This window comes from Olea europaea, chromosome 10, assembly GCF_002742605.1.
Source record: "Olea europaea var. sylvestris chromosome 10, O_europaea_v1, whole genome shotgun sequence".
In the NCBI taxonomy this organism is placed as follows: Eukaryota; Viridiplantae; Streptophyta; class Magnoliopsida; order Lamiales; family Oleaceae; genus Olea; species Olea europaea.
Window position 1 is genome coordinate 30013023 of NC_036246.1, and position 20009 is coordinate 30033031.

At 32.4% G+C, this 20009-nt stretch overlaps 1 pseudogene; it reads right to left on the reverse strand.

Annotated features, from left to right (window-relative positions):
* The window catches only part of LOC111401790, a 42472-nt pseudogene extending 23204 nt beyond the window's left edge, over window positions 1-19268 (reverse strand).
* Window positions 19269-20009: the final 741 nt, after the last annotated feature.

The following is a 20009-nucleotide window of genomic DNA, read 5'->3' on the forward strand; positions in this document are numbered from 1 at the left end:
TTCGATTTAGTTGCTGGTTTTTTTTTTCTTTTTTTTTTTCAAAATTTTTAATTATAATGTCATTTTCTACTTTTTTTTTATTTGCTTCTATAACTAATGCAGAGGGAGTGAAGTTGAATGGACCAACGGGGAATTGAGGAAAGAAGGGCAATTGAAATCACTTCCTGGGACGCATGGGAAGCTTCTTTCTCAGTCCTCGGTAGATTGACAATTTTCACTTAGTTTCATTACTTACATCATTGTCATAGTTGGTGTGGTGTAAGGTTGTCATTCTTTTTGGGGTTATGCATTGGAAGAATTTTTTATTTTAATTTATTTATTTTTGATTCATGCTCGTAGCTGTCTTTGTTAAGCTGATAGTGCGAGAGTTGCTTATTAAGCTATTTTCTTATTTGTTTCTTATGTAGGAATGTATACATATATATATTATATATCAAATATGGTAAACTAAAAAAATAAAAAATCAAATAGTTTGAATTTAAAAAAATCAAAGAGAATAAAAAAGAAAGAGAAACGTATAAATAATCAATGGAGAAAAAAAAATGTAGCTCCTCACTGTGCGGAGCCATTTGCAAATTTTTTTCCCCTTTTTGTGGTAGCAATTTCATTTTTTTCCTTTCTTTTTTCTTTTCTCTCCGCTTTCCCTATTTTTGTTTTCTTTTTACAGAGGTTTGAAACTATGAAACAAGGGTTTTGGTAATTAAATATAGAATTTTGCAATGAATTGAATGTATGTTGGTTTGATTTTACTGTGTGGTTCTAGATTGATTTTTTTTAGAGGGTATTATGATTTCGTTTTAATCGTTCTCGAAAGATTAAGGATTTTATTTTGTTTTACGAGGCAAGACAAGAAATATGACGAAAGATGAAGTAGCTCTAATGGATCACTTAGGTTGGAAAAAAGTCCATGTCTTCAGCCATTCAAGTTAGTGAGTTCTAATTTTGAATTTTAATGATGTTTGATTTTTTTTATTTTCATTTCTGTTGTTGAAAGGTAAATAGCATACATTTCTTGTTTGAGATTATATTGTTGTTTTAGCTCATTGATGTTATCTCTTCAAGGTGGTTAGTCAAATAAGTACATAGTTAAATACCTCGACATTGGTGAAAATATGGTAATCTAAAAAAATAAAAAACCAAATAGAAAAAAAAAACAAAAAAAAAACAATGTGTCGGAGAGTTTGGAGATACCTCGACATTGGTGAAAAAATACGGTAATCTAAAAAAATAAAAAACCAAATAGAAAGAAAAACGAAGAATAAAAAAATCAATGTGTTCGCACTGCTTTGCATTTTGTGCCAAGCGAAGAGTTTTGGAGAGTTTCTCCAAAATCTCCGAAGAGTTTGGAGTGCAGAACAACTCCGCACATTGCCTTGCAAATTTTTCTTTTTCTTTTTGCGGTGTTTTTTTTTTTTTCCTCTCTCTCCCCAACAATTATAACCATCTGTTTAACCTATTCCGAGTCACTTAACCAGCACCAAGGATGAAGATCGAGGTGAACAGAAACCCTAGTAACCTAATTCTTTTTATCGGTTAATTAATTTGAATATATATCCATCATCTAGGGAAAATAACGATCTATGGGTTTTGTGAATTTTGATTTATTGTTTCTTAATCTATTTTTTTCTTTTTTGTTTTTGTATGATAATAGGATTTGTCTTCTTGATAATGGATATTTTCTTTAGCCTTGAGCTTACTTAAGCTGATATTATCTTATTTATCTTGGGTATCTGTGGCTACCCAATATGTGGTTTTTGGTCTTGAAATAAATAATTAATATCAGAATCGAACAAGAAATTTCTAACATCTTAAACATCAAGGCAACCAATAAATTTCTAGGTTTGGAAGGCTCTCTACAAGCAGTAACTCAAAAAAAATGCATCTTTCCTTCCCGCTTAGTTTCTGATTTGGATCAGTTTATTTCTTTTAAAATTCTAAAGTTGGTCTAATCATAGATTGTGCTTGGTCAACACTCTTTTTGGTTTCATTGCAAATTTGTTACATCAACTAGAAAATTTATCTCGCCGGTAGGTACTTTCCCAGGAAATGTGTCTAGGTTCATGAAATAAGACTAGAAAGTTTTACATTGATTTTTAACTTGCCACGACTCTATTGTATCTTATGCGCAGTTTTATGGAACCATGCTTATATGTAGCCATATTGTTGAGTTGCACAACCTAATTTATTATCATTGTCATATTGGTATAGTTTGTTATTACGATCATTCTATTGTTTGTTAGCTTTTTAATGCTTCTAACTTGTTAACGATTATTCCACCCTGTTTAGCACAACTTTTGAGACATAAAAAGAATAAAAAATAATAGTATTTGTTTGTTGTAATCTTACATTCTTTGCCGAAAAATTCTTGTGGGTTGGGGTGGCGTCCTGGAGCTCAAGTTTGTTATCTACGTTACTTCAATCCTCATTATTTGAAACATGTTGGTGGTTTTGTAGAATGACAAGGCTTTTCTTCAGAAGAAGAAGGAAGGGGAGAAGGTAGAATTTATTTATGATCTAGCGCACATTTGACCCCCATTATTCCCTAAAATAGTAATGTAAGGAATGTACGGAAGAGGAGAAGGTAGAATTTATTTATGATCTAGCGCACGATTAGAATCAGGGCCCTACAAATCTCTGATCGATCGCACTTTTTTCCCAATTTATAGGAGGGATAAATTTTATGCATACCTTAAACCTATAACAAAAATAGCATTTGTTTCTACTGTGATGATGTGGATGGTTGAAAGACAGTTGAACATTTTGGATTTTTTCTATTGCAAGAAATATTCATCTTAATATCATTCTTATTAGATTATTCTATTTGTCGTTCGATTTACTATATTATTCTCTGCATATTTTTTACATTTAATTCTCATAATATGAACGTATGAGATTTTTATTGGAAGCTCTCATTGAATATACGAAGCATCTTGAAGTATAGAGATGTTGAGCAAATGGCAGCCATATAAGCAATGCAAAAGGTTTTTTGCTCAGAAAAGTTTACTTCAATCCTTGAGGTATTATCTGTAAACTAAAATCTCAAAATCATTTTTGTAGCATTTAGAACTCAGATGGAAAAATGCATTTTCCATTTTTCATGTAACCTCCAGTGTTTTAATTTGGTAATTGTAATAGAGTATATTGTGAGGCTTTAAAAGTCAGCGTTTCTTCTTCTCTTCAACCATAAATGTTTACATTTCCAATTTCTCCACTAGAATTCAAAAAATCTACAATTTATACGCTAATAAAAGCTTAATAAATACAAAATTTGTGCAACGCACGTGGCGAAGACTACTATTCTAATAAACCACAAATTCAACTTACATCTAAGTACACCCTAAATCCCTTACAAGAATTTAATTCACGAGAAAATAAATCACAATGGACATGTAAATTCTAATTTCAAGGCAAAACTACCACCTATTAGAGACAAAAATACAACTTCCTAAAAAATCCAAATTTTTTGGCCAAAAATTCAACATTTTTGAATAATATTAAAAAATTCAAAAATCTTAAACCTTAGGTATAATGGAACAATGCGAGATGAACATACCTTGTGTTAAAATGAGAGTTGATTTTGGGGATACAAACTTCTGGTTCTCTGTTAATTTCGATACATACTATGGAAGGATAAATCAACCACTTGAGAATGAAGTGAAAAATGAGGTAAATGGGGGTGTGGGGGTGTTTTATCTATCATGGGAGTGACATGATTTAGAGTTTTAGTTTTAAACAATGAAGGAGGAGGTAAGGAAGAAGAAGAAGAGAAAATTTGAATAATGGAGGTTGGTTGTGAGTTTAGTACATGGGTGGGAGTGGGGATAGGGGTGATTTTTCCAACTAGGGATGTAAATTTGGTTCACTGGCTCGGACAGCCTGTAACACAGCTCAAGAAAAGCTCGAATCGACCTAACTCATGGCTTGGAGGAATCGAGCCAAAGCTTGAGTCGAACACCATTTTGGGGCATTGACTAAGCTCGAGCCAGCTGATGTGGCTTAACGTAGGCTCTAGCTCTAGCCAACTAGTGTGGCTCGACAATCCACATGGGTCGGCCCATAACGAGCCGAGCCTTAGGATAAAAAATGCCTGCAAGCAACATTAATATGAAAAAAATGATAATAATAAAATTCAAATGGAAAAAACTGCCTTAAAATAGATGGCTACAGTAGCTGCCTATTTTACTACGCATTTTATGGCATATTGAAATTTGAATTTCAAATTTAGTTGAGTCGGTTATATATTTTGGCTATAAATATGAGTTAAATTTTTGAGTTTCATATCAATTTTTTCAATCCTTGCAGTATTCTAGTTTCAACTCCAATCTCCAATTTTTTTGCGCTAATATTCAGTTTTGATGCCACAAAAGAATATAGAGGTGTTTATTATTCAACATCATTACTTGTTTTACAACGCATTTTCTACATTTCACAAACATTTCATAAATATAGGAATTTGACAGTTTTTGTTAATGTAGTCTAGCTAATGGAGTTAAAATTTCATAAATCTTGGGAAGAATTGCCCTCATTATCTTTTTTAGTTTCAGTGATGGACTCTTGACTTAATTTAATTATCACAAAGCTATTATAAAGGAAATTTAAAATTTCATAATTGTGGAATTATCACATATGTATATATAATCTATATTAAGTAAAATGTATAACTATTATGTTGAAAAAGAAGGTTAGTATAGCTCTACTCCTCAAGGTTCTTTTTCAAGAAATATTTCAACAAATTTATATAGTATGCGGAATAATTTGGACACCGATACACGTGTTTTCTCATATAGTTCTACTTCATCAATATCTAGTGCTATTTATGTTAGTGGTACAAATTTTGAAATTTTCTCTGAGTTAACTAGGTATATGTGCGTGGACGTTCGTTGTGTGTTATAATAAAAGAATTACAAGAATTTAGTATTCTATCATGATGGAGATGTAACAAAAGACAATATCCAATTGTATCCAAAATTGCAACCAATCTACTAACACATCTGATATCTACAATGGCATCAGAGGCTGCATTTAGTTTAGGTAATTGAGTTTTATCAAACAGAATATCTAGACTAAAAGAAGATATATTTGAAGTTTTAATATGCTTGAAGGACCGTGAATGTTCGAAATTACGTATTCAAGAACAAGTTGACAGTATAATAGCCAAAGAGTTATAGGAGATCCAAGCATAAGAATATTGTAAGTTTTTAAATTGATTAATTTAAAAAAAATACGTAAATTTTAAATTTATTTGTTTCAAAAAAAATTGTACACGAAATATTTTATTCGTATACAATTTTAACTACGCTTACGTTGATTGTGGCAGATCCCAAGCCCAAAAAGGGAAGAGGCTTGCAACTTTTATTTAATTTATAATTCGAATAGATTGCATAAACTTTAAATTCTTTAAAAAAATGTTAGAATTGTCACGAATTAGAAAAAAAAAAGAAAGCAAGCTAGCTTGGCAAGGCCTCGAGCCAAAAGCTCTGGTCAAGTATAGATTTTTTGGCCGACCAAAATCTCAACTCGGCTCAGGCCCAAAAAAACCTCAACCGTTTTTACTCGAGCCAAGCCCAAACTTCTAGTTTCGGTTTGGCTCTGTGCATTGACATTCATATTTTCAACTTTTTAGTATAATTTTTTCAACTAGTCAAATCAAAAATTAATAAATGACATGTACGGTATTTCAAATTTGTAGAAGGGCAAAAAAATTCAAAACATAATTATCAAAATTATTAAAATGTGATATTTTTATAAATGCCGATCCAAAAAGTGGCATGGGTGCAATTTTCTCTTTTACTTTTTGTATGAAATTTACTCTACTTTATCATTTACTTATTAGCTCTAGTTAATAAATAATAAAATGACATTTCAAATGTGATATCACTTGAAGTATATTGCGTGACATTTTTCTATTTGTTAACAAGAGTTGATTTAATAAGTTGTCAAAATTTTGATCGAGTGGCAGTAAAGAAGAAAGTCGAAGAGGGGTTTAGCAATCGCAATTTGGATGGATGATTTGTTTCCAAATATTCTTGAAATTATTTTAAATTATTCGGAGCAATGGATGTGAGGTTTTTCGATATCACTGAAATAGAAAAGAAAATATAATAGGGTTACATTTCTTTGAGGTGGTACTCAAATCTCCAACTTATTATTATTGATTTACAGTTGTCCACCTTTTAAAATTGTATAAACTAAGTTCTTGTTAAACCATTTTCTTCCATTTACCCGTCATAAAGTCCAATTTTGATCGAAACTCGAATTAAAGATGGGGTTTTTTTATTTCTCTTTCTTTCTTTCTTTTTTTAAATTTGGTTGTATTTATTGAGTTTATCTTTCAAACAAAGTTTCGCTATACAGAATTTTTGGAAAATTTACAAAATACACATTATATTTAGGGCGTATATACAATTTTCATGTTATATTTTGAACATTACTGTGTTTTACTTATTGGTAACAAAAAAAAACATATTTGATAAATACATTGATATTTGTCATTTTTTTTCCATTAAACACAACTTTTTTTTTTTTGGGTGCTAATATTTGATTCATTAGTGGTTTTAGAAGCCTTTTGCCCTCTGATTCAATCTATTGAAATTAATCATATGTTACATTAAATTGTCTACATCAATGATAAGCCTACCAAAAATTAGTATTAACTCTGTTAGGTATAGGTCTTAATAATTTCTCTCCTAACATACACAAATCCCATTCCCTTTGTCACTCTCAATACCCACAAAATCCTATCACTGCATTGATTCAGAATCTCCCCCAAATTTCAATCTACGGCTTTTGAACAGCCACGTATAGACCACCTCGAGAAATTTCAACCCAAGTTCGCTGCGTGACCAAGACAATACATCATAGTCTACTGCCTAGTAGGCTACTCAGTCGACTTGACAACTGCCCTACAAAAGCAAAAATTGACCAATTCACAAAGAAGCCTCTCTGAATGTAGTCGAGTAGGCCCTTTGCTTGATCGTTAGATGGAGATTTACTTTTTAAAATATATCTACGATCAATTTAAAAATGCAGTTGATCATCAAATTTTTTATCAACTTTTATGTTGTAATCGAGGTTGATCAAGAAGCTTTTTGTTCTACTATCATGTTGCGCCAAGGTCAACCACAAATCTTTTTATAATTGCTAGGGTGTCGGAACACGCCACTTTTATATTCTCTGCATTTTAATGAAGGGATAAGGATACACATCTATTCATACATAACAACCTTCATACCACATCAGCAAGGTAGAGGATTACAAGAGTTTGCCATGGGTACGTTTGGAGTGTTTTTAAACCATATTATTGTTTACATTTGTGAAGAGGATTATTGACATATTAAGGAAATATCTTTATTGATGTACTTACTATTAAAAATTGTATAATTTATATGGATATCAATTTTTAGAAGAAATTTTGTGAAATGAACGGAAACAAAACAAAACTATTTATGTTTGATTTCTTACTAAAATAATTTAGCAAATAAAAATGGATTAAAAATCTTATCTGTCATCAAACTTTTAAAATATGTCATTTTAGTTGCTGTTTTTTACCATTTTAGTAAATTTAACTGTTTTGTTGATACATTTCGATATGTTGGTGACCTTGATGTAAGTATTAACTGCAATTAATATAATATAATATTCAATTAATTATTTCTAAATAGTCCTTTAATTCTATAATCATGTGCTATTAAATACTAATCACAGTGATGTTTATACTTGCCATCTCAAAATGGTTACACAAAATTTTTGCTTGAGTGCATTCATTAGCAAATAAGGAATAGAGTATTAAAAATTTCCTATGCTTTTGATGATTTATCCAAGATTAAAAATCGGCCTTTAATTAATTTAAAATGATTTAAATATTACATTTCCTCACATAATAATGTGATAGAATAGTTTATTGAAGATTAATGTTAGCTTATTGCTTAAAAAAAATCATATTTTCAAACTTAGTTAGGCGAGAACATATTTGATACACGATATGGACCAAAGAAGATTAAAAGTTTAAACGTATATTCTGATCTACCTATAAACTAACTTCATGGGTAAATTGACCTAAACGGACTTTATTTTAGTTCATTAGGCTTAGGTTTCTCAGTAAATTATCACTTCTAATTTAAGTGTATTAATTTTCACATTCACTCAAATTTTCTAAATTACATATGTTTTTCCTTTCTTATACTTTTGAACTTCTTCATGTCACCATTTGTTGGTTAGTGTATTAGAAATGATCTAAATGAGAGATTCATTAAACGTCACTCTACATTTCTGCATTTTTTAATTTTCATCTTCATTATTTTTACTATTAGCCACAAAATTCATTTTCCCTGCTTCTTGATCTTCAACAACTCTATAACATTGCCACTAGATCATTACACCTCTAATTTTTTCCAACTCCGTAGTAACAACTCTTCCTAAAATTTTCTTTCGTACAAGTCCGTACTTCTTTTACTTTTGTCTAGCTCACAAGCTTGAGTTTTTGTTTGATTTTTGCTTTTAATGTTTTCATGAGGATTAGAGGAAGTTGATATGGATATATTTAAAGATTACTTGGTTGATTTGGAAATGTTTACAGTTCTCTTGTGTGTATTTCTAGACCCGTATACAGTGGCAAATTCAGGATGTTGAGTCAACACACGCAGTCGTTGACCATGGACCGTCGGCCAAATTAAAATATTAAGAGCTCCTTTTAAATAGTGATTTGATGGAGAACGTGTACTTAAAAATAAAGAAAAATTTTAAATTTACGTGTAATATTATTTTATTAGAGAATATATATGATCGAAAATAAGATAAAAAAAAATTATTCTAAAATAAATGGGAATCAAACAAGGCTTAAAATTTAAATAAAACAATTATTTTCATGAAGCTGAATATATATAATTATGTTATAAGAATAAACCCTACTCACCAAATGACATTGTTGCTTTGTATAATTCAAAGGAAGAGCACGAGTTAGAAATTAGAATTTTTACAATTGCATAAAAAGTATTAAAATCTAACATATATTATTTTGTAAAATTTAGTATCCCAACTCAACAAGTGTCATAGTGGTTAAGATTTCAATATTTCTGACATAACAAGGGCTCATAGGTTCGAATCCTCTCTTGTGCCTTTCTTATTATAACAATTTTGGTAAAAATTGTATAACTAAAAATGTTGGTAGAATAAATAGGTTGACAAAAGTTTCCAACCTGGGACTTCAAAAATGGAAATGCAAGTGCTTACCAACTTCGCCAAAAGGAAAGGTTGTAAAGAAATTGACTTACCAGTAATATATCCTTAAACTCTATTCTCGACCAAAAAATAATAATAATAATAATAATAATAAAAAGCCTGCTGGCGCTGGCAGATCCATCACGCGCAGCTGCGGATGCTCGCCAGGTGCTAGATCCACCACTGCCTGTATACCGATTTCAACTGGATAACTTAAAATGAAGTTTAGTTGAGCCTACCCTTTGTTCATGTGTAAAATGACTCAGACAGATTGATTTAGGTTCTGTAGTGTTGGTCTTCCATTTAATTATTGCTTTCACTTGTAATTTAACAATGTTCATATTTATTCGAATTTCTCAAATAACATACGTTTTCACTTTCATACTTGCAGCTTTTAACCATTTTGTATCATTGTTCGTTGATGAATGTAGTAGAGATGATCGAAATGAAACACTTATTAAACATCATTATGCATTTTTCCATCTTAAAACTTAGATCTTCATTATTCCTACCGTTAGCCATGGAACCCATATTAATCGATTCACAGTCCTTGACAATATTATGAGACTTTTGTATGCGCAATCAGATCATCTTTTATAGTTACAACTCTCCGTTAAAAGAAATACTAGCATATCAAAAATGTTTGTGACCTTATGTAGATTTCATTTCATCAATATATGAGGCAGTGACTTTAATGTTCATTTCATCAGTACTTGTTAAATTTATTCATGTTGTAAATGTTACTAGAGCCTCATGACTTTTCTGAATCCATTTTATTTTACATTGTGCTAAATCTCGTATTATTATTATTTGGTAGTTTTTTAGCTAAAACAATATTTTTTCATTGTATTCAAATCAGTGGTAAATTTATTGTTCTAATGGATTCTCCGGAAATATCTACCAATGAAGAGCCGGTTTGTTTTAATCTTGAAAGTATTTCTCAAAACACAAGTAAATCATATAATACTTTCATTCGCCAACAACAAAATTGAAGATAGATAGATAGGATGAATCGAGTTCAAACTGTAAGTATTGATCATTTTAAAAGGGTAAATGATCCTATGTTATCTCGAAATAATAATTCTGGTGTTGGCTATGTATGTGAATCTATAATACGTTCTCATTTTGAGGCTTCTATTTCAAATGAAGAACGGATTAATGTTTTTTATTCTAAATTACATGGAAGTTTTGACTTGTTGAATATATCAACTACTGCATATGTATTACTGACATGCAACTACTGTAAGCATTGTGGTGCATGCAAATTTTTTTCGAGAAACTAAAGGTTTTTGTTGCTCTAATGGAAAAGTGAAACTTTTTATGGCTAATTCACTATGGCTGGATCTGAGTTATAACAAGTTTAATGATACCATTCCAGTTGCCAGCAACACTACATTAGGTATGGACATGCTACTTAATGCTAGACACTTCTATGAATTCTCTCTTAGAGTTATAAAGCGTTTAGAATTCTGTTTCTCCTTCATTATTGATTTCCGCATTCACAAGAAGTGATTTTCATTGTTCACAGCCATTTGTAAAATAATCAACTTTCTGGATCTATCCTCGATCAACCGTTCAGTTCAAACATGAAGCTAATACACAGGTTATCAGCAGGCTACCTATGTTTGATTCTATTTCTTTTACTTAGTCAATGAAAACTGATAATATCTATAAACAAGATGTCATCGAATTTGTGTATTTTCTTTCGTATGAATAGAAAGAGATATCCTTATGTTATCTTTATCAAAAAGGTGTCTGAATTTTACTTCATTTCACCATCTTATTAGTCCTTTTCTTTTTCACGAGAATTGCAATTTACTTAATTTCTTTGCAAATTCTGTTGGAAATATGCTTTCACAAACGAGGAGAATAGAGAAGAAACAAAAGACAACCAAGAAATCAAGGACAGTAATGAAATGATAAAAAGGAAAATTAAGAAGGTCCAAATACGTTATCGTTGTCCTCAAACGATATTTGACCCCTTCAAGATGAATTTGATGCTTACATGGATCTTGGCAAATGTTTTGCAGGAATTATCACGCCTTTAAGAAGATATAACGCGTAAGCATTAATTATATCTTCCAAAACTTAAGAACACAAAGACATGAATATGATGGGAGATTTTGATCTTTTGTTGAATGACAATGTAATCATGAAATTGATTTTTCTCATGTTTGTAATGAATGTCAATCACCTATATATAAACTTCGATGAGTCTCCACGAATTGGTACCAAAAATCAAGTGAAAAGCCATCAGAATTCAAATAACAATGGCCATTAACGACTAGTTATTAACATTATGAGATCGCACAGGCCAAACCTATGCGATCCCATAGTTAGTTCCATAGTAAGGCCTTGCATATGCTCATGCGACCGCAGGCCGAAATGGCATATGCGGTCACATTGTTACAAGTTTTGGCTTTATTTCCACTTTTTCATTCCAAACTTATTTTATTGATTTTGAACATGTAACAATTTCTTTGATCATTTTTTTTCCTCAAATTTAAAATATGTCAGATACATGAACATAAAATGTATTGTCCTGTACGCTCATGCCAAGTGGCTGGTAAGTTGCCTTTAATATATTAGAATCATGGTTTACAACTTAGTTCCCACTAATGGGATTGGTCTCTAATTCTAACAAGCAGCACATAGATATAATGAATTTTAGAGCTATCCAATTCAATCTGTAAAGATTTTTATTATTATACCATGCTTTGTTTTAGGTGAAAGATGGACTTCACCTTCCAAATATGACCGCCCTTCATTTGACAACAATCAAAGATGCTCATTACAAGGAAAATAAGTTTAAATGCTAGCTTAATCTTTGTACATGGATTAATAATAAAGTCATATGATATGATATTAACCTTTCATTTTCTTGCCTGTGGTTGCATTCAAATTCTCTCACTTGTGTTTGTTGGTACCATTGATGGGGTAGTTATGGTGTTGCGTAATAATTTTATTTCTTCTAAACTTAAGACTGTTGCCTTTGCTTTTATGTACGCTCAATTGAATTTCTATCTCCCTGATTTCAGCATTATTATTTTTTATTTTTTAACATTTTTTTTTCTTTCTTCCATTGAACAAAAGAAAGGTTTGTGCACCATGTACCTACAAAAAAATTGGTCCTTTGCTATTGTTTTCCAGCATATGTATGTTTCGTTCATTGTGTTACAATAAGATCACATGTTCTCCATCATTTTAATCATTTTAATCTTACTTGAATATTATCCTTATGAAATTTGATCAGCTATTATGTGAAGTTCTATAAAATTTGTGTGAAAACTCACTGAACTTTCAAATAGTTTTAACTTCCCATTAATATTAGACAGTAACATAACCTTCAAAAATACCCTATGTTACTAAGCATCTTTAGTGCCAATTTCTCGCAGATTAGAAGGAAATTGTCTTTAACTGATTAGAAGGAAATTGTCTTTAACTAGTGAGCTTTCATTTGTCATTTATCTCTCTAATGTGATCAGTGAAAGTACACCTGTTGCAATGGCAGGAAAAGAAACTAATGAAGAATTCTTACACACAGAAAACAAAGTGAAGTTATTTTGAAATCACAAGGCTAAGTACTTTATTTTTATTTTTTTAATTAAAGCAAGAATACTCCAAATGTTATGGTTCATTTTCGCCATCAAGCATACCAAGACATTTCTTGCTAAGCATGTTCGGTGTTTGGTTCATAATGAAAATTCGGCTTTTGTACCGAAAAGGAATTATAGTTTGAGATTGAAGGTATCTATACTGCAGAGGAACAAGAAGTTGAGAACAACAATTCCAAAAAAGCAAATGATGCTAACAAATGTAGATTCTGTTGCTGAGTCTGGCCAAAAGATTTTGATGCTCACAAATGGGAGCCCCTCGGTGGACTCTCAAAGCTCCGGCTCAGACAGAAACTCGCATATCACAAAAAAGACGTGGGATCATGAAAAAATGGACTGCGATGATGGTCAGGATTGGTTGAGCAGTGTCGAAGAAATCACGTCGGATACAATGTTTAAGAATTTGAAACCCACATGATGAATATAACTGAATTTTCCTTGTAATAGAATTAGAAATCAACTTTTTTTTTCCCATGTTCTTTAACTAGAATTTCAGCTGTGGGATTTGCATTTAGTCCTCACTAGTGCAGTATACAGTTTTATTTCTCATTTGTGTCCAATATATGTTTACTTTTTTTCCTTTCCAACCCATAAATACAAGAATACAACATAAGAATGTTCATAAAAATCACAGGAACAAAGAGAGCCAAATCAAGAGGATAGAATCTGAATACTATAATTAACGTTGAAGTAGTATAGCAAGTCCCATCCAAGACAGTGGATAGCTAGTATCCATGATATGTATTATCTTCAGTATAGATAGAACAGACCGTAAAAATTCATCCTTTTCATGAGGAACTCAAAGAACAATGTAATATACAAAACACATGCTTATACATGACCAAATAATTACCTATACAAGTCTGCAATAACTTGAATACACGACTTTGAGATGGGAGTGTAACTCGACCCCAAACTCTTTGATTGCAAAAGACTTTCGTTATCAATGATCAGAGCTTGCAGGCTGATGGAAGGAACCTACAGCATAAAAGCATTTGGTAAACCGGTCTTATTCTGACGGTGAGTATAATGCCCAAGAAAGTTCCCAAACCACAAACTCCAGCTAAAACAAGAAATGTGAACCTAAAGCAATTAGGACCCATGCAAGACGACACTTGCTGCTTAGCTGCCTCTGTGTCGTATACATGACCGGCAAGCCAACGTGAGAAGAGAAATGCAAAAGCTGGATCTGTGTCGTATACATGACCGGCAAGCCAACGTGAGAAGAGAAATGCAAAAGCTGGATTTCCAAGATGCATGAAGTTGAATGTTAATCCAAAGTGTCTCAACCCCAAAAAGCTCCGATGTAGTTGGAATCATAATGCGAAATTGAGCACCGTGGCAAATTCCAAGCAATGCTGTTGCAGCATAGAGAGTGGGACTGAGAGCTGAAGCATATAGAAGAAATGTTAAGATCATGATTATTTGTGCTACTGTCATCCAAAATGTTCGAGGAATCATTTTTGACATGCAATCGCGCATAACATTAAGCCGTCAGATAATGGTGTTACAAAAACTAAAATAAGGAAGCTGTCACAAACATTCCATATTGCATGACAAGAAATCAAGTTGCAGGTGCATACGGGTTTTGAAAGAAATAAGAAAAAGAGCTAAGAGTAATTAATTTTCCCTTTATCCCCTCAGTTGCAATCTACATTTAAAAATGTTTTATTTACAGTTAATTGTTTCTCAATATTCTTGCTTTATAAATGGCGATTATACCAGAGATTCAATTAGAAAATGTAGAGAAGCAGGGACATGAGTATATGCTGTTTTAATCAATGAAAGATATTGAATCAATCATGGCAAAAATACGATAACCATTCATTTCCTTTTTGACAGGCAAATGAATTATGTATTTAGAGTATAATCATAGTATACATTTTGCGTAACTTGTGGGATTGAAAATTCCTTATTTTGTCGATGCGGAAGTCTGTCTTTACTGATTTCAATAAAGATAATATATAAAAGTCAGAGTCATTTTTCTTAAAATGTTCAATTAAAAATTCCTTATCATAGCAAAAATAATCACACTCAGAAGTCTGTCTTTACTGATTTCATGTTAAATCCATAGTTGCAATCATTTAAAAATGATTTTTCCAACTTCTGCTTTCTCACTTTATATGTAAATACACTGCACAAGCATTCATTCATTAAACAAAACCACTCAGCAGCACTCGGAAGCAAGAAATTCAAAGAAAATGAAATGCATATGGCAAAACGAAAATGCCAATGATAAAAGAAATTCCTACCGTAACATCAATTGGCCGCATGTAGATGAACAGGAAATACCCAATCACAAACCCATCTTCGAAAACCGAAGGCACATTAAAAAACCCAAATAAATACACATTAAACCCGTCATTTCTTGAATAAAACCCAGAAAAGAAAAATTAAAAAGGCAATGATACGAATCTATTGTAGTTAACCCATGTGTTGTAGATAAATAATGTTGCAAAATAAAATGATAAGAAATTGAATGTAAACTGCAAAATCTTACCAAGAGATGAGAGGAATTTCTGCAGGCACAAACTGAAGAAAGGGATTGGAGAAGAATAAATGAAGAGAATTGAAAAGGTCGTGATTTCTTAGGACGGTTGGAATTTCATTTTGTTCTTTACAAATGTAAGGGTAATATTGGAATTTTAAATTTTCATTAAACTAGAAAACTGACTTCCCGTCTTTTTCTAGAAGAGCTTTTAGAGGAAGCCGCTTTTTCAATTAGAAGAAGTCATTTTATAAAATTAGCCAAACGGGTCCAAAAGCACTTTTGGGCCACAAAAGCTCCTTCTGTTTTCTGAAAAGCTATCCCAAATGGGCCCTAAAAAAAAAAAAAATCTCTAGAAGTATTTCGAGGGAGAAAATTTTGAATTGTTCTGAAATTCAACGCTCTTGTCCCTATACGTTCACGGCTCTATATATACAACAGCCATCCTAGAACCATCGAAAAAAATTTAGAAGCTTATTTGGCAAAACTTAAATTATAATTTAATCTAGTCAAAGCACTACGAAAAAAAAAGGCACTAGTCTGGTTCGGTTCTTAAACTCGAATTTTCAAGTATTTAGTAAATGGAACTGTCATGTCCAAATTTAATTATGGAACCTTTCGGGTTCGATTCCATTATGTTCGGTTCGATTTGATTCCACTCGGCTCTTGGGTACCATGCAATAATGAATTTTTTTTAATATTTACAACAACGTTACATTAATTCAATTAATGATATTTTTAATTTTAACTCTTACAAAATAATGTAATCCAATCATCCTCTCTTCGTTGAGTTCTTCATAGATTTGATTGTTAAAATCATAGAAAGCGGAAGATAGCGAGCTCACAACAATGAAGAGAGGTATAGCCGAGTTTTCAATTCGATTTCCTCAAAATTGTAGAAACAAGAATACAGTAAAGTAATAGATTAGGTGAATTTAAGTCAATTTGATTAAATTGAGCTTGGGCTGAAAATTAGAAATAGGAAATTCATATTTTTTATTTGGGATATAATTAGTTAACAAATTTATTTAGAAAAAAATAAAATATTTTGAGTTGTTTAAGATAAATAAATTAAAAAATAGAAAAATTCAGTTCTTATTCGATAATTTAGTTCTTGGTCCAAAATTGAGAACTGAATTGAATCCGTCGATTTTCAATTCAGATACCCATTCATGAATTTATCTTAATAAGAATCGCTTGGTTCGATTTAGTTCAAGTCCAATCCGATTAGATTTGGGAGTTATATCCAATTCTAATTGTAAGAAAGAGAATTGTGATTACTTACTGAGTATTCAGAAACGACTCTAGACCCAAGGCGACCTAAAAATTTGCAAAAGCTGAACCAACTTAACAAAATGGTCGTATCATTCACACCAAGCGAATCTCCAATCTGTGCCAAATTATTGAGGACAGTTAATCCAATCCAGAACCAAACCCAAGAAAGTAAACAGTCCATGGGAGCCAAAAATCAGCCTTCACTATATCTTCAGGGAATTTGAAGTCTTCTCCTCTCCTAGGTTTCTTCTTCTTCTTCACCGCTCCCTCATCCACGGCAAGAGGAATATCCACTTCTGAGATATCTTCGCTCTCATAGAAACTTCCAAGATATTCTGCTGATGAAGATGGAGTCAGCAAAGGACATGTCAGGGTCGAACCACTGTCGTCACTATCAGATTGGCTAGGTTTCTTATGATTAGCAGGGAATAATGTCATTTTTAATGGTATTGCTAGAGGAGCCATCAAAAGAATGACCACTATGGAGACAAATATGTAGGAGATGGTGTTACCTAGGAGTAATGCGCCTTTTAAAATTGTCGTTGTGAGGAGATAAATTCTGTGGGACAGACGGGTTCCTTGAGTGAAACGAAAATAAGCATGCTTCGAAGAGTCTTCAGAAGCTGGACTACAAGGCCGGATAAAATACATCATTGCAAAACATATGATGGGAATGCCCAGCGTTAGGAGTAGTAATAGGTTTGAAGCTGACCCATTAAGCACCATACTGTAAACCTCTTTATAAACTGCATCACTGGAACCAACATAGCCTTTTAGTAGTCCAGCAACTGTTCCTCGATTGTGAGGAAAATTCCTCATGTTGGTAACCCAACAAGTACTGCCATACCAAGCCATGCACTACTGTTAGTGGCAACACATAGTGCAATCCACAGCTGTCACAGTATCAAATATTAAGTTAGAAGAGATCTGTCACTGCCTGAAAGGGAACTAAAATGGTGATGAAGGTAAAATCTGAACTTTGTTCAAAACATTGTGCCAAATAAATAAAGAGACATCGTTATTCTAACTGGTTAGATAGTGATTAGTAGAAACTTACAAAATGGTTCTAGATGGTTGTGTAGCGATTTTCAGTTAACAAGATGTGGATGTTATGAAGTGGGCAGTTAGTAGACTATTTGCAATGATTAGATAGAAAGGAAATTTTTTATCTACCATTTACATGTAGATTATATTATGTAGTCATCTTTCAGGTGATGCATGCATGAAGAAGGAAGATGAAGATGGTGGTGATAGCAAAATAACCAGTATCCGAAATTATTTAACTGTTAAATGATACAAATTAACTAGCAATTTGAGGAATTGAAGAATATAAGCTCAGAGGCTGTTGTGAATTAATGCTGAGTAGCAATCACAAGATGATCTCAAGAAAAAATCTGGTTTTTGGATAATAAGAAATCATTGACCAACTCTTCGTGAAACGTAACACATCTAGATCTGATGATGACCACCCAATGTGGCTGTAGGGCCACCGCCACATGTTCCAATGAAGTTGGAATGCATTTTTATTCATTGGACATTGTGGAAGGGGTCGTCTGCGATGTTGGACGGTGATCATCAACCATGATGACGAATAGAAATGTTTGTTTCCTATACAAGTTAGTCGAGAATCAAGATGGAATCCCATACATTTCTGGTTCATACTTAGTGATCACTTTCATGGCTCAATTATAAAGTACTAGATTGCATATGTTTAATGTAAGCTTCATTTTGTCGATTAATATATTTGAATAAATTTGATCAGAATGGTGTTGTAGTTCACTACAAATTTATTAGAATCTTTCTAGATAGGATCGAGTTCGGTGCACTCTCCAAACCAAAGAAATATAGCTATATAAGGGTTCTGTTTTACAATGGAAAGCAAGTTTTAGAATATATTTGAATAAATTTGATCAGAATGGTGTTGTAGCGTAAGTCCTTTTGCACAGGAAAAGTCCAAAACGCCAATAAAATGTACGTGTACACTTGTCGAAATGATACAAAGGCAAAAATATCGCTTCAATTGATCTTAATAAAAAAAAAATCACCCGCAGAATCAATCATTATTATCAAGTGTTGAGTATTTTCAGCCAAATGATTTAACATTCACGTAGGCTTGTGATGTTTAGTTTATGGATTAAGATAACTAAGTGAGAAACATGAAAAGAAATTTGTAGTTCAACTATTTGACTGAGACAAATTAAAGTCTGGTAATTGAGAGTAACCCACACATAAATTTTACTGATTTGCAATATCCATTCTAAGTAAATAGGAATAGACGTTTCTAATAAATATCCCAAGTCTTAATAGAGGGGGAAATGCAGAACTTACAACCCAATAAGGCAGGGACTGAACAGTTTGGCTAACAGAAAGATAAAGAACACCATAGCCCAAGAAAGAGTCCAAAGCACCCACAAGAAGAACAGCCCGTGGTGGAAATTTGTAGCAGGCTATGACTGGAAGAATCTCAACATTCTCCCCAATATCATTTGCCACTCCAAGAAAGGTCCACTGTTTCTGGTTGAAGCCGAGAACTGATTTCAGTGAAGGAGAGTATAAAGGAAAAGTATAGGCACTCCCTGCTGCTATTTCTGCCCAAACTGCAGCGCCTAAGCCCACCCATGGTGGCTCCATTCTTCTGGGAAGATTCTTTCATAGAAATTCTTGTTGTTACTTAGCTCAACGCTGAAATATATACATAAACAGGAAAAAGAGTGTGCGTGAGACGGATTGTTGGGACTGGAAATTTTTGTGGGAGACGGGCAGTAATTGTGTATTGTCTGTAATAAAGACCAAACACATGCCATCATGCACTTGGGAAAAAAATAGGGATGCATGACCAACAATGGAAGGAAACAGGAAAATAAATGTTTTGGTAACTTAATAAAAATAACACGTGAAAATTGGAATGGAAATTTACGTGACTGTGTAATCTGAATTGTTGCACTATAATATATGAGTTACAGTGATCTTCATAAATAGCCAAACGCCTGGAAAGATCTGAGAACGTGTATAAACCACTAAGGAATATGAACATCTATTATTGCCTAATTAATCTACTATTACACTAATTAATAACTATAAAAATTAAATTAAATCATTAGTACGTACTTAGTAACCGCCAAGTTAATGAGACCCCCATTAATTCACACATTAATTCAAGAATTAATAAACTTTAATGCAAATAACTGATATTCAAGCTATAAAATCCCTTTTCTGTGTCCTAAATTCTCATCAATCAAAAATCTATCTTTTACTTACAAATTGAGATGACTTCCAAATTTGTTCTCTTGGTTCTTCTTGGGGTTCTTATTTGCACCACCACTGCGAGAAAGCTAGTTGACTCAGATGATCCTGTCGATGATAAAAATGTCTCCTTTGATCACTGGAATTTAGGAGGTGGCGGTGGTGGTGGAGGT